At 35.5% G+C, this 15,573-nt stretch overlaps 1 pseudogene; it reads right to left on the bottom strand.

The window, feature by feature from the left end:
• Positions 1 to 11,052: 11,052 nt before the first annotated feature.
• On the bottom strand, positions 11,053 to 15,079 carry LOC132000036 (protein LSM14 homolog A-like; annotated as a pseudogene).
• Between the last annotated feature and the right edge of the window lie 494 nt (positions 15,080 to 15,573).

Below are 15,573 nucleotides of genomic sequence, written 5' to 3' on the forward strand. Positions count from 1 at the left end.
GGGTATATTTATGTGTTCCATGTATGAATAGTCAGTTAGCCATTCCAGTATAGGTATCGCTCTTAAGAATACTTATACCTTGATTTGTCCAACTTACCCTATATTAGATTCAAATCTCATCGCTTGAAGTATAATTGTGGTGGCAGCCAAATTTTGTGGCTGGTGGAGGAGACACAAGGTCAGAAATATCCAGAGGCAGAAGCCCCAGAAAATTATTCTAATCATCAATATGTGAAATAACAAATGAAAAATTCATTTCCAATATGTGTCCATTAGGTACTGAAGTTGTTTCACAACCCTGAGATCAACACCTGAGCTGAGATCAAGAGTTAGTTGCTTAACTGCCTGAGCCACACAGATGCCCCGCTACAGAAGTTCTCTTTTTAATAGAAGTTTTCTCAATTTGATAACATTGTTTAAAGTGTACATCTCATCAAGAGTAGAATTACAAAGCCAGTGGGAACTTAATCACTTTTTGTTATCATAAACAAAATCAAATTTTGATAAACCCTGAAAAGAAAAATCTACATGATCTTTGTATTTTAAATACGAAAATCAAAATAGTATCATAAAACTATTTGAAGAAGTGACCAATCAGTGTGCAGCCTAAGAGATAGGAAAAGAGATGTGGCACCTAGAAAATGATGTTATTTTTCTACATTCCTTCAATTCCATGGTGTTTGCTATTTTATTTGTCTTTTCAGTTTTCCTCAAAGGCTAAAATATCTTAACTTCCTGGATTCCCTCTCCAGTGCCAATGGTATTTTATTGAAGATTGAGACTGGTAACCACAATTGAAGAATGGGTCTTTCAAAAGATTGTAAGACCCGAGTCTCTGTCTTTGATTTGAATTTGGTTATAATGGTCAAAGTCTGTATGCATGCAGTACAACTGAAATTAAAATCAAATAACGATATCCATTCTCCAGAATTCACCTTAGTGCATTCTATTTCTAACCAATACTTAAGTTCAGTAGGAAGTTACTCTCTCTAGAAACACTGATTGTGAATGTTTTAGAACTATTCATGTTCAAAACCTCAATGTCCCATAAAACCAATTAGAACAGGCACATGCCTGTCATGCTGTAAGGTTATATAATCACTGCCTGGCAAATTTCATGGTCTGAAAACCCATGCTTTGTTTTTTTTTTTTTCTCTTTCTTCTCATTTAAATGTTGACCTAAAAAGGAATGGATCATTCTTAAATGTGATTTCAGCTCAGCTACTGGCATAAACTTGGGACTTGGAACATTATTATTGTTAGTTCTAATAATAAAATATTCAAGAATGCTGACAGACTGCTAGGTGCAAATCCGTATTAAATCTGTCTTTACTGAGTTTGTTTTAAGAAGATGCAGTACTGCATATGAAATGTAGGATTGTGGAATCCAAATAATCCAACTTATGTCAAAACTAAACAAATCATCTACTATGGCTTCGAGAAAATAATAATAATAATAGTCTGTCTAGAGAACATTATCTATAGCAACATGTGAACAAAATTCTTCTATGAATACATTAGCATGCAAGTATAAATCTTGCAAGGTATGGATTCTGCTTACTCTCAGTCCCCAGGTTTTTAAAACTTCTTTGATAACCTAATATACCAACTTGAGATATGCATTTACTGACTAAGGGATTTCAAGCTTCAGAAATGCTGGGCTGCCAACTTCCCAATCCTTCTTACTCCTGCATTAATTAATATAAACTCATGCTTCGCAGAGTTTGCATAAAGTACAGTATGCTTGCTATCTATTCTATAATGAAAAAGCTGAATGTAGGATCTCAGAAAGTAGGATGTTATAAATATCTCCTTCACCATCCCTTGCAAACAGATTAAAGTTCTAGTGACAGAAAGGAGAGTAAACCTCGGGCAGAGAAATCATCTTCCTATTAAAAAGAAATGTGATGTCCACTTTTGGACTCCTCTCAGAATTATCCTAAGAAACCTGGACAGGACCCAGAACAGAATAACGAGAATTATTACGGGAAAATCTGACATTCCTCTGCTGTAGTAGACTTGTACATAATTATGTCCAACACCCGTATCAACTGACAGTTGCATTTTACTTCAGCTGAAAGGATAGAAATTGAAGTAGGGACTTCAGTGAATACAACCTCCAGATGTTTTTGCTTGATAAGGAAAAAAAAGCTAATTTAACTATATGCAAAACATGTGACATTCATGATACTTGGTAATTGTTTTTAGGGTTGCATCCTCATATAGAGGATGAGGGGATTCACTGGAAACACAATAGATTTGGAGAATATATTACAAAGTATTTAAGTCCCTTTATCTTTTCTGATAGTGTTCATTTTACCCTGTAATTTCTGGGTTCTATATGACAAAATCAGATATTATAAGGTTTTTTTGTTTGTTTGTTTTTGTTTTTGGGTTGAGTTTGTTTGTTTGTTTGTTTGTTTGTTTTTGATGCCTCTGGTCTTCTTGATGTGTCAGTGTAATGGCTCATTGTGTCTGAAAATTCTATAGCTTGATACCATTTTTTTTTTCCATTTCCCTGACACCTTTGAATCAGGAACATCAAACTTCTAGCCATCATTGGAGACGGAACGTTCCTCCCCACATCACAGCATCAGCATGGCCCTGGTCTTACAGAGAAATCCTAGAGAACAAGTCCCTGGGTACTCTTTTATGTGGAATGAGTATGTGATTGACAATTCTGAATTGGTGGTATATTTTTCCAGGAGACCTTTTATTTCATCCAAGTCTAATCACACCAATTTTTTGACAGACATTGGGTTAAAAGAATAAAACACAACTCTGCCTTCAAACAGTTCATATTCTGTTACAAAAAAAAAATAAATAAAACAACAACAACAAAAAAAACCACACACAAATAAACCAAATCTGGTAATACAGCAGAACTTATAGGGGTGCTTGGGTGGCTCAGTCATTAAGCATTTGCCTTTAGCTCAGGTCATGATCTCAGGGTCCTGGGATCGAACCCCATATAGGGTTCCCTTCTCCTCTGGAAGCCTGTTTCTACCTCTCTCACTCCCCCTGCCTGGGTTCCCTCTCTTGCTATGTCTGTCTTCATCAAATAAATAATAAAATCTTTTAAAAATACAACAGAATTTATGCTATAATGCATTATATATGAAATGTATAATGAAATTTGCACCAGGTGCTCAGAGAACAACTAGTTATAGGACATTTCACTCAGCCTGGATGAATCAAAGTAAACTTCCTTGAGTGGATGATACATGGTTTTAGTCTTGAAAGATGAGTAGGGAATACAAGATAGAAAAGAAATCCAGACGGAGGGAACAAATACAAATGTCAGCCAGCTTGAGGAATCATGATTTTTTTTTGGGAAGAAACTGCAAATAGTTTAATTTGGCACATGCAGATGGCAAATAGAGAACATTTCATAAAGAGACACAGCATTGATTTGTAGATTGAACTTTATCCTGAAAAAATGAGGAACCATGGATGGACTTTAGGGGATAAAAAAAGAAAGGACAAGATAAGATTTATATTTTAAATGTATTGCTTTGTATATTTAATATAAAAAATGGATGAAGGGAATTGCTAGTTGAAGGAGACAAATGAGTTAAGTGATAGCACTCTTAATGTAGGTACTGAAATATAGATTATGTCAAAGAATTGTTAAAAGGGTTAGTTGAGGATGACAGGACTAGGATGGGAATTCTGGTTTGCCACTCACTAAGTATGTAATTTAGATAAAACATTTAACCTTTTTAGGTTATTGCTTCTGTTTTAATAAAACTTTTGAGGAATTAAACATAGCAGTATATGCAAAGTTCTTACTATAATCCCTAGAACATATTATCTAATAAAAATGTAAGAAATGCACTTAAATAATGATTTCCAATGATGGGAACAATAATGACCAAAAAAAAAAGAAATACTCATGAGTAATTCATCAAATATTGTGGTAAAATGTAAACGAAATTCGTGAGTAAGTTCTTGTAAAGAGAATGACACAAAGATGCTCCCTTAGATTAAAAACACAAGCAAAATAAAATTATAAGAATCCCCTCCATGCAACAGTAATCACAACAGCAACAACCAAAAACTTTAATGAATTTGATTCTTTCTTTGTGATGACATAGTATTTACTGAGCAACTACTATCCAGCAGGCATTTGGCTGAACTGCTTACATACATAATCATTACAGCTAGCCAATATTCTTACATCATTTTATCTTGTAAATTTGGGGGAAAATACAGATTCAAAAGTAGGAGGGAAAAAAAACGATGCCTCACTTATTAGGAGGAGAGAGAGGGAGGAGAAGGTGAGGACAGGGAAGGAGAAAACAAATAGATGCATAGGAAGAAAGGATCAACATGTGTTAAACATTTCCCAAGCATGAGGCACTATTTTGGGCATAATGAATCTGGGTAGCAACACTGTAAAATATAAGGGATTGTTGCTATTTTGTGATTTAGGAGACAGAAACTCCAGAAGGTTAATGGATGAAATCCATACAAATGTGAGGACATTGTGATCAAAAATAAAGAAAACAACAAACAAACAAACCAAACACTGGCTCCAGAGACCATCTTCTCAAGGCAGAGTTTGATGAAGTCTTGGAGGTTGTCCTGGGAGGTTTGATTTAACCAGTTTTGCAGGCAAATTAGCAGTGTAGTGGCCAATAACGCTTTTTGGTAAGCTTGCTCTGCTAGGATGCTTAGTAAAATAGCCCCTAGCCTGAAATAGTTAAAAGTCAATCAAAAATAATTTAAGGAATGAGAGACATTAGACCAACTGTTGCTGTTGACAGGACCTGGGTATGCCATGATACTGTTTTATTTCAATCATGGATCAGGTAGTTTAGGTCAGGGAGAGAGGACAGTTGATTTCCATGGTGTAAAATATTTCTCAATGAAAAACCCCTTCAGTTAAGAATCACTAAAGACTATGAAGACTGGATATTAAAAAAAAAGAAAAAAGAAAAAAAGAAAGAAAAAAAAATCTGTACATTAAGACAAAAAAGTATTGCCAGAGGCAGTTTGCGAAGAAATTACATCTGGGTGCAGTGAAAAGAATCCTAAGAGGAAAAGGTTCATTCACTGAGTGAGCTCTTTAGGGGAGCTATTATTTGATTAAGCAAGCTATTTATTTAAATAGAACGCGTTATAGGACTAGTTTAATCCGGCCCTGAAGGCTATTTTAATGGGTCTGAGTATTGCTTCTGCAAAATAGATCTGATATTTTGATCACTGCCAATTTAATCACAGGATAAACCCCTTTACTGCAAGTCATGCTAAGCTTCTGGTCAAATTGAGAGGACATTTAAGAGGGGTTAGGACTAGAAAGTCTAGCCTGGTCCTAGGTGGCCTTTCTTTTATTCTTTTTTCCAGAAGATTTTAGGAGAACCCAATTTATTGATGAACTGAAACATCTCAGAAGCAATGGGAAAATAATATTGGAATTAAATGACACCTGCTGAGAAAGGCCTATCAATAGGGGAAAAAAAAAAAAAAGGATCTCCCTGTTGTGATGGTACCTGTGATGAAACGTTGATTAGCTGAGCCAAAGATGGCACCACAATGCTAATGTATAAATTAGTCAATCCAGTTCTGGCAATCATAAAGGTTTTAGGAATTGTGTTTTATTAAAAAAATAATAATAATAAAAGATGTATTTATTTGAGAGAGAGCAAGGGGCTGAGAGGGAGCCCAGCATGGGGCTCAGTCCAGGATCAGGACCTGAATGGAAATAGAGAGTTGGATGTTCAACCAACTAAGCCACCCAGGTGCCCTGGTAATTATGTTAATCAAAAGAGGTTAGAGGGAATTTTTAAGGCTAACATAATAATGGAAGAGTACACAATACACAAAGAAGATTTGATATTCGAAGTATTTGAAAATGTTCCAAATGATAACATATCGGATGTATATTCAGCTGATATGCCCTATTATATGTGTCTGAGTTGTTTATGATCTGTCCTTTTTAATGGGTGTTCATACTATACTATATTACATTGTTAACAATTCTGAATGTCATCCTGGCAATGAGAGATAGCATTTATTTTCAAAACTGACAGCTTGCATGTTTATCTAACGCAAAGCAAAAAACAAAACACCAGAAAGATAAACATGTATTTTAACAGTTGTTATCATTTCAGGAGGGATACTGGATTGTGAGAAAGAACAAAATGGGAAATATCAGGCTGGTTATATATACTTCTCTATTGTTTTGACTATTTGAAACAAGAATGTAAATTTACTGATGACCTAAAAAAAAAAAAAAGTACGTTTATATATTGTTAAAAATAAAATAAAATATATTTTATATAATTAAATTGGGAACAATAAGAAATAAGCAACTTTATAAACTATAAATAATTCATTATAGAAGTAAAATATCTTATGATTTGTTTTCCATAGGGAGCTGATGGACAAAATTGCCAACATTTGGTATATGTACCCATTTACTTATGTTTTTGTTTCTTTTGTTAGTGTTTTACAGTTTTTAGCATATAAATCTTGAACATATTTTGTTGGATTTCCACTTGAGTGATTCATTTTGTGCAACAATTCTATATGATATTGCTTTTAATTGTAATGTCTAGGTGCTTATTGCTACTAGGTTGAAATACAATTGACTTTTGTACATTGATCTTGTGTCAAACTTCCAGAACTCACTTATTAGTTCTACAGGTTTCCTATAGATTCTTAGGGTAAGCCTACCCAGACAATTATGCCATCTGGAAATGATGGTTTTATTTCTTCTTTAATGAACTGTATGTCTTTCATTTTCTTTCCTTGCCTTATTAAACTGGACAGAATATTTTTCACTGTGTAAAATAGTAGTGATGAGGCAGACATCTTTCCCTTATTCCTGATCACAGTAAGAAGGCATTCACCATTGCAGATAATGTCAGCTGTGGAATTTTTGTACATAATCTTTATCAGTTTGAGAAATTTGACCTTTATCTCAATTTTTCTGAAAATTCTAATTATCAGTACAAACTAAATATAGCAAATGCTTTTTCTGCATTGATTGATAGGATCATGCAATTTTTCCTTTTTGCCTGTTAATTTGATTGCTCACATTTATTGATTTTCAAATATTGAACAAGTCTTAACCTCCTCTAACATACTAGATATAAACCCTACTTTATCATTATGTATATCATGTATCATTTTATATATATATATACACACATATATGTGTGTATATATATATATAATTCTTTTTTGTATGTTGGTGAATTTTACTTGCTCAGTTTTTTAAAAAAATGTGTTTATAGTCATGAAGGATATGAACTTATAGTTTTCTTCTTTTTTTTTTTGAATACTTTTATCTTTATCTGATTTCAGTATCAGGGTAATTGTAGCCTCATAAAATTAATTAAATGTTCTATCCATTTTAGTTTTCTGGAATAGGTTAGGAAAGATTGTGTAGGACTATATAGAAATCTCTAGAGAAACCAGCTATGCCTGAGGGGTTTTTTGTTTGTTTTTTTGGAAAGTGGTATTCAAATTATAAACTTATTTTCCTAAACAACATAAGAGCTTCTCAAATTATTTGTTTAATATACATGAGAATGTAGTTTAGTAACTTTCTGGATTAGTTTTCTGTTTTCAATTTTAATAATTTATACTCTTTATAGTTTTCTTTATTCTGTTTGGTTTAAGTTTATTTATTTTTTTCTTTTTTTAGTTCCTGAGGTAAGAGTTTAGACTATTGACCTGAGATTTTGCCTCTTTTTAATGCACGCCTTAATGCTATAAATTTCTCTTGGCACTAATTTAATTGTATTATGATATGATGTATGTTGATTTTTTTATGAACATATAATGTATTATTTGCCCCAGTATGTTGATTTTCTTTAGTAATTGTGTATATTTTTTTAATTTCCCTTTGAGACTTCCTCTTTACTATATGGATTATGTAGTAGTGTGTGGTTTTATTTCCACATGTTTGGATATTCTCCTTTCTTTTCCCATTATTGCTTTACAGCTTGATATTATTGTAGTTGTAGAACACACTATCTGATACAAATCCTTTAATTCTTTTTCAAGTTTGTTTTATGGAACAATACAAGGTTTATTTCGCTACATTTCCTAGGGGCAATTGAAGATAATGTGTGTTCTGCTGTTGTTGAGTGGGTTGTTCTTGATTATATCTTAACAGTTGGTAGTGCTCTTATGTTCCTCTAAATCCTGGCTGATTTTGGCTAGTTACTCTATCAATTATTGATACAGAGATGTTAACTTTTGTAAATATAAATGTGAATTTTTCTGGGTCTCCCTTCAATTCCATTGGTTTGGCTTTCCATCTTCTGCAGTTTTACTAGGTCTTATTGATAGGATTATCCTGTTTTATTTTAAAATCCTCCTGTTGGGGTGCCTGGGTGGCTCAGTGGCTTAAAGCCTCTGCCTTTGGCTCAGGTCATGATCCCAGAGTCCTGGGATCGAGTCCTGGGATCAAGCCCTGCATCCGGGTGTCTGTTCCCCGGGGAACCGCCTTCTGCCTCTCTCTGCCTGCCTCTCAGCCTCCTTATGATCTCTGTCTGTCAAATAAATAAATAAAATCTTTAAAAAATAAATATAAGTAAAATTCTCCTGTCTCTGGTAATTGTCTTTAATCCGAAATCTATTCTACTTGTTACAGCCATTACTGTTTCCTTTAATGTTTGTATAATATATATTTTCTCAACTTCCATTTTCAAACTGCTTATTTTGTTACACTTGAAATGAGTCTTTTGCAGAGATCATTTAGATAGACCATGCTTGCTTTTTAAATTTTTTTTAAATTAAAGATTATTTTTGAGAGTGAGAGAGAAAGGACACTAGAAAGCACAAATAAGGGCAGGGCAGAGGGAGAAGCAGACTCCCCATTGAGCAGGGAGCCAGGTGCAGGTTCCATCCTAGGACCCCAGGATCAGGACCAGAGCCAAAGGCAGATGCTTAACTGAACTGATTGACCCACCCAGGGGATCCATTTATTTTTGTTGTTTTTTGTTTTTTTGCTTTTTTTAAAAATTGACTCTGACATGCTCTATTAATTGAAATATTTTGAACTTTTATATTAATGTGATTATTGATATGTTAAGGTTTATGGTAGAAAAAAAGGATAATGCCTATCCAAAGATATCCACACCAGAATGACTTGGACCTATGAATAAACTACTTTAAGTTACAAAGGGAATTTTGCAGTGTGATTAAATTAAGGATATTGAGGTGACAAATTTACCCTGTATTATTCTAGTGGGCCTAGTATAGTCAAAAGGATCTTTTGATCCTTGGAGGCATCTTTTGACTCATGGAGGCAGGATGGTCAGAAAAAGAAGGAGAGGCAGTGGGTGCCTGGGTGGCTCAGTGGGTTAAGCCATTGCCTTCGGCTCAGGTCATGATCTCAGGGTCCTGGGATCAAGTCCCGAATCGGGCTCTCTGCTCAGCAGGGAGCCTGTTTCCCCCCCCCCCCCACCCGCCCGCCCTCTTTCCCAACTTGTGATCTCTCTCTATCAAATAAATAAATAAAATCTTTAAAAAAAAAAAAAAAAAGAAGGAGAGGCAGTAATGGAAGCAAAGAGTGGAATGATGCCATGGCAAGGATGGAACCACAAGCCAAGAAACACAGGGTGCCTTTAGAAACAGGAAAGGCCAAGAAATAGTTTTCTCTTGGAGCTTCTGGAAGGAACCAGACAAGCTTGGAACCAGACACCTTGACCTTAACCTAGTGAGAATGACTTTGGATCCCTGACCAGCAGAATTATAAGATTAAACATTTGTATTGTTTTAAGCCACTATTCTTGTGTCATTTAGTACAGTAACAATAGAAAAATAATACAGAGCTAACGTCTGGAATTTTATATTTTTTTTCCTGTTTGTTCCCTTTTATTTGTTTCCTTCTCTGTTATATCCACATTCTTGTGTGTTATTTGACGATTTGTTTTTAGAATTCTACTCTGATTTATCTGTGGATATTTTAAAAAAGGTTAATTGATGCCCAGTTTTATTGGTTTTGAAAAACAGGGGAGCACTTATCTGAAAATATAGCTAAGTGCATTCTTATTTATGATTACTTATATTCATGCACTGAAAATATTTGTTATTTGGACCAATCCTGTGATATGCCATTTGTTATAAAATGAAGTTCTTACAATGAGTGTGGGCAATTTGTCCTTTTCAGATAATGGAAGAATGTATCAAATCTTCATTTATTTTCCAAACATTAAAAAAAATAAACAAAAATTAAAAAAAAAAATTTAAGTCTGGTAAGTCATGAAGACCCAACACCCATAGCTCTCCTCCTCAGACATCCACTTCTGCAGGGGCACAATATGTTTGCTAACTTTAAAATGCTTACTCTTTAAAAACAGATCGTTTTTACACAGCTGTACAAAATTCTTAAGGTTTCTTTGGCAATGGAGTATAATGGAATTTTACAACTATATAAAAATTGTCTTTGCTCAAAGAACAGTATTTTACTGTGTGTACATAGTTGACCGACAAAATTCTCTACCACACAGCATTCTAATGAACTGATGAAATAAGGTACCTCTACAGGGATATTATAGGATTTCCAGAAAGAAAGAAAGGAAGGAAGAAAGAAAGAAAGAGAGAGAGAGAAAGAGAAAGAGGAGAGGAGAGGAGGGAGTGAGGGAGGAAAGAAGGAAGGAAGGAAAGATGGAAGGAAGGGACACACACATGCGCACACAAACTTCTATAGCTCAAAACACAGTATCATGGCCTATCTGCAGGCACCTTACAATAATTGGCAAATACAATTTAGTGATAAGAAAATCCTTTCAGTGATGAAAAAATACTTCTAAGTCCCACTGAAGTACTGCTGTAGTTTAACTATACATAAGAAATTGCTAAACTCTCGCTATTCCAAATATATTTAATGCTCATTTTTCAACATAAGCCTAACCAACCCCCTGAAAAGTAACTGCATTGTATCTTTGAAGTTAAACAGAAAAACAAATACACACACAGTACTGGTGACAAATATACAGCAGAGTTTCTTCATTCTTTTCAAAGACTGAAACCAATTCTCAGGACCAGGAAGACTAGAAATTCACCTATTTTCAAAGATTTGTTTGTAGACTACACAGCAACTTTGTTGTCTTTTCTGTATCAAAATCTGAAAACTCCTTGTCCCACCCAAGAATTCCTCTGAACACACCATGAAATCCCCAGAGGTGGTGATGCTCCCACCTCTGCCACCACCACGCTCTTGGCCACAAGGAAACCAAGACCTCCTTTGCCTCTGTAGTCCCTGTAGTTATGGTTTGGACAAAGTGTAATTCCAAAGATTTTGGCATTTAATCTTTCTTCAGCTCCAGTTGGTCTCTGTTCCCTATTATCATCACAAGAAATATTATCAAAGAAGGATTTGTTTTTGTCATAATAGTAATTAGGACCAAGTAGATCTCCATCATCTGCATTTCCTTCACTGTTTTTGGTGAGTATCAACTTCTGAGTCTTTTATCTTCACCATTTATAGGGTTCTCCTACTCCTCAAGTTTATCTACTTTGAACTCAAGTTTATAAGGAAACTATCAATTTCCTCCTTGTTAAAATGTGCATTCACACTTTCAAGGTAAAAATGTTTCTCAAATTTCATTAGACTGTCTTGAACACCACATTGGCCCTGCCACCTTGACAACCCAATACTCTCTCTTTGGAACCAAAAGAGCACCTGGAACTATTTGTTTGTTACTGTCATTTTGGGGTTGTTCATTTTCTGGTCTTGAAATTTTGTGTGTTTCAGTGCACCTGTGCTCTTGATTTTCTGTTGCTTTTTGGCTGACAGATAGTAAAGGCCTGATTGATATGGGTCCTTCTCCCAACAGGTGCTGGAGCAGGTAAGTGAGCAGAGGTGGTCTGTATTGCTTGTTTCATGGTTGGGCTTTTTCTCAAAGGTCCTAACTGAGTGCTTGAACAACCTTGATACAGGTGTGTTTTTAGACACTGTGCATCGTGGATAAAGGCAGAACCAACTGCTACATTGGGATACACTACCACTATTTGATGTTTCTTGTCCAAAGAATGTCAAAGAGCTTTCAGCAACATCAATAGCACTGAACTGCTGCCCAACTAATGAACTTCAAATGAATTGACTGTGCTTTGACATCCTGCAGAGAAGTCCATAGGGACCCAATGCCTAGAATGAAGAAATAGTGGAAACAATGATAGTTACGTCTGGCTCGACGAACATTGTGGGTTTAGTGACTCATAAACAGTGAGGTCTTTAATATCACTCCCATGGAATATGATGTATTCAAAGACTTCATCTGGAGGTGGGATTGGACGAATTGTTGGTCTGTCTTTCTGACCAAAGACATAAATTTGGTGAGGGCAACACTGGACATCAATGGTGCAGAGGATGCCCTTGCAGCAGATCTCCACCTTCAAGATAAGGCTCATCTTACTGCCTATATAAGGAACATCCCCACTTGTGGTATCATTGTCACTGTTACCTGCTCAGAGAGGCTGCTCACACTCCTGTTGAAGCTCTTCAAGCCTGCTAGCTCTGTCGGTACCGGCCCCAGGCTCCTCTATATGTAGACTTCTTCTTTTTCTTTCTTTCTTTCTTTTTTTTTTTTTTAAAGATTTCTTTATTTATTTCAGAGAGGGACCTTGTGAGTGGTGGAAGGAAGGGCAGAGGGAGAGAAAGAACCCTTGAGCAGACTGTCCTCTGACTATGGAGCCTGATGTGAGGCTCCATCCCAGGATCCAGAGATCATGACCTGAGCAAAATTTAAGATCTGCGGCTTAAGTGACTGAGCACTCAAGCTCCCTTATCTGTGGATTTTTAATGTGTTTCTTTGTATAGCTTTTTTAGTGTTTTTTGTAGGTATTGTACACATATTATATACATGTATTTATATATAATATGAAATACATAATATGTGTAATGAATAAATTATCAAAGTGTACTAATACTCTAATTTTGCCAGCTGGAATGAATATATAAATCTTCCTTCCTTTACTTAAATTTATCTTCCTCTGTTTATAATATAGTTGTGTTAGGTATTTCCTCTACATGCACTTAGAAACACATCAGTGTCATAATTTTTGCTTCAATGTTAAATGTAATTTATAGAACTTGAGAAAAAGAAAATCTGTTGTATGTATCCCTACTTTTGCCTATCATGTTTTTTTTCTGCCTTACTGATATTTCTGATATTTCAAGCCCTGTCTCTCTTTCTTCCTTTCTCTCTTTCCTTCTTTTCTTTTCCAGTTAGACAATTTTCTGTAGCTATTCTTTTAGAGGACTTCTGTTTGTAATACATTCATTTAGTTTGTCCTAATGTGTTAATTTCTTGATTTCTTCTTCATTCTTGAAAGATATTTTTGCTTGGTATAGGATTCTGGGTTGGCAATCTTTTCTAAGTTCCTCCCCCCCCACCCCCCCAGCTCTGGAAAAATTATGTGTCACTTCATTTTTGTTCTCCAAAAAATTATGTTCTCTGTAGTTTCTGAAGTCATTTAATATTTATTTATTTATTTACCAGCAGATAAGGATTTGCTTCTCTTACTACTTTCAAGGTGGTTGGTTTGTTTTAGTCTTGATTTTCAGAAGTTTTACTACTATATCTTCTTTGAGTTTATCTTTTTCAAATTTGCTTTTGTTGAATCTGTAAGTTTATATATTCTGTCAAACTTGGGAAATTTTTGCCATTACTTCTCTGAGTATTTCTTAGAGGCACCTTTTCTTCCTTCTCCTTCCAGGACTCTGATGATGCAAATGTTTCCACTTTCATGATAGCCCCAAAGATCCCTGAGACTCTGTTCATTCTGCTGTTGAACTTATTTATTTATTCATTTTCATTTCTATTCTTTTATTTTCCTGTTCTAAAATTTCTATTTGGTTCTTATATATAATTTCTATGTCTTTTTTTACTTTGTTTTTGCTTTAATTTGTTTCAAATACTGGCCCATTGAAGCATTTTAATGATGACTGCTTTAAAAGCTCTGTCAGACAATTCTAGTATCTCTGTCATTTCTGTGTTGACATCTACTGATTCATTCAATTTGAGTTTTACCTGGTTCTTGATATGATGAGTGAGTTTCATTGAAACCTGGTTACTTTCAGTTTTATGTTAACAGAATATGGATCCTATTTAAATCATCTGTATTAGATAGCATATACTGACAGAATGTATGTCGGAAGAAGAAGAGGAGGTTTCATAGTATTATTTTCAGGAGGAGATAGCAGTTCATTTTTTCCACTTTCCTTCATTCACACCTAGTGAAGGGGTGACCTTGCTGTTGCTGAGTCAATGTGGAGATTCTTACTCCCCAGTAGAGCTCTACTGTTATCTCCCTAGAGAGGTAAGAATAATTCTCTACTATTCTCCCTGACATTGCCTCATCACTACTGGAGCTTGTGAGAGTCTTCATTCTCTTCTGAGAACTATAATGGCTAAAGTATAAGGTACCTCATTACCTCCAGCTAGGGATTGAAATCTAGGTTTGCCCACATGAACTTCACTAACACTGAGGTAGAAGTAGGGAGGAGGGCTCATTATAGCTTGAAGAGTATGAAAGTCTAAGCTGACCCTTCAGCCTTTGCTACCTGACTTCTATGGGGCCACAGTTTCTTTTCTGTGATGTCTGACTTCAGTAGAGCAGTTTCCAACTTAAAATTTTCAGTCTTACTTGGTTGCGTATTTCCTGGTCCTTTGTCTAGAGAGGGAAGGCTCTTGTGGGGCTTTAATGTCCATGTCCATTGATAGTTTTGGGTAGAAAGTTTTTTCAGCTCCATGTTGGGAACATATGAGGCAAAAAACAAACCCAGGAAATTCACAATTAAATTATTCCTTGGGTCTCAAAACCTTTAGCCATCTGTCTTTTCTCCCTCCTTCAGAGTCTTCTTATGTTTGCTTTAATATGGAATTGTTTGGATTATACATTTTGTTATATTTATTATATGGCAATATGTACCTCTGGACACAGACATCACTTGTGTCCCATGTCGTGTAATCTCAGCTCACATTTTACATCATCTCTTGCTTCGGCAAGCAGCTTCCTGCAGTTGTAACTTACAGTGCTTTGACTCACTACTCCATGCAACTTTCTCTTCATTCCCTGGACTTCTGTCATAACCTGTCCAGCATTCAGTCATGTTTGTCTTGGAAGTGTGAGACATTTTATGTAACAATCCTTGAACATGGATGATAGAGATCAAAGGATAAATTCTCTCCTCTCCCAGGCCTCTGTGGATCATTCTTTTTTTTTTTTAATATTTTATTTATTTATTTGACAAACAGAGATCACAAGTAGGCAGAGATCAGGCTGAGATAGGAGGAAGCAGGCTCCCGCTGAGCAGAGAGCCCAATGTGGGGCTCGATCCCAGGACCCTGGGATCATGACTGAGCCGAAGGCAGAGGCTTTAACCCACTGAGCCACCTAGGCGCCCCTCTGTGGATCATTCTAAGGCACATCTAGACAGATCCTCAAAAGATCCAGCAAGATGGAATCTCAGAGGCCTCCTGTTTAACCAACTGGAGAATACACCTCAGTATTGGCCTTTCCGAATTCCTGTTTTACAGTTCCTCATCTCTAAATTCTGTTTCTGGAACACCTACCAAATAAACCCTTGGCTCAGATTCTGATTAC

The sequence above is a fragment of the Mustela nigripes genome, chromosome 1 (assembly GCF_022355385.1).
Source record: "Mustela nigripes isolate SB6536 chromosome 1, MUSNIG.SB6536, whole genome shotgun sequence".
NCBI lineage: Eukaryota > Metazoa > Chordata > Mammalia > Carnivora > Mustelidae > Mustela > Mustela nigripes.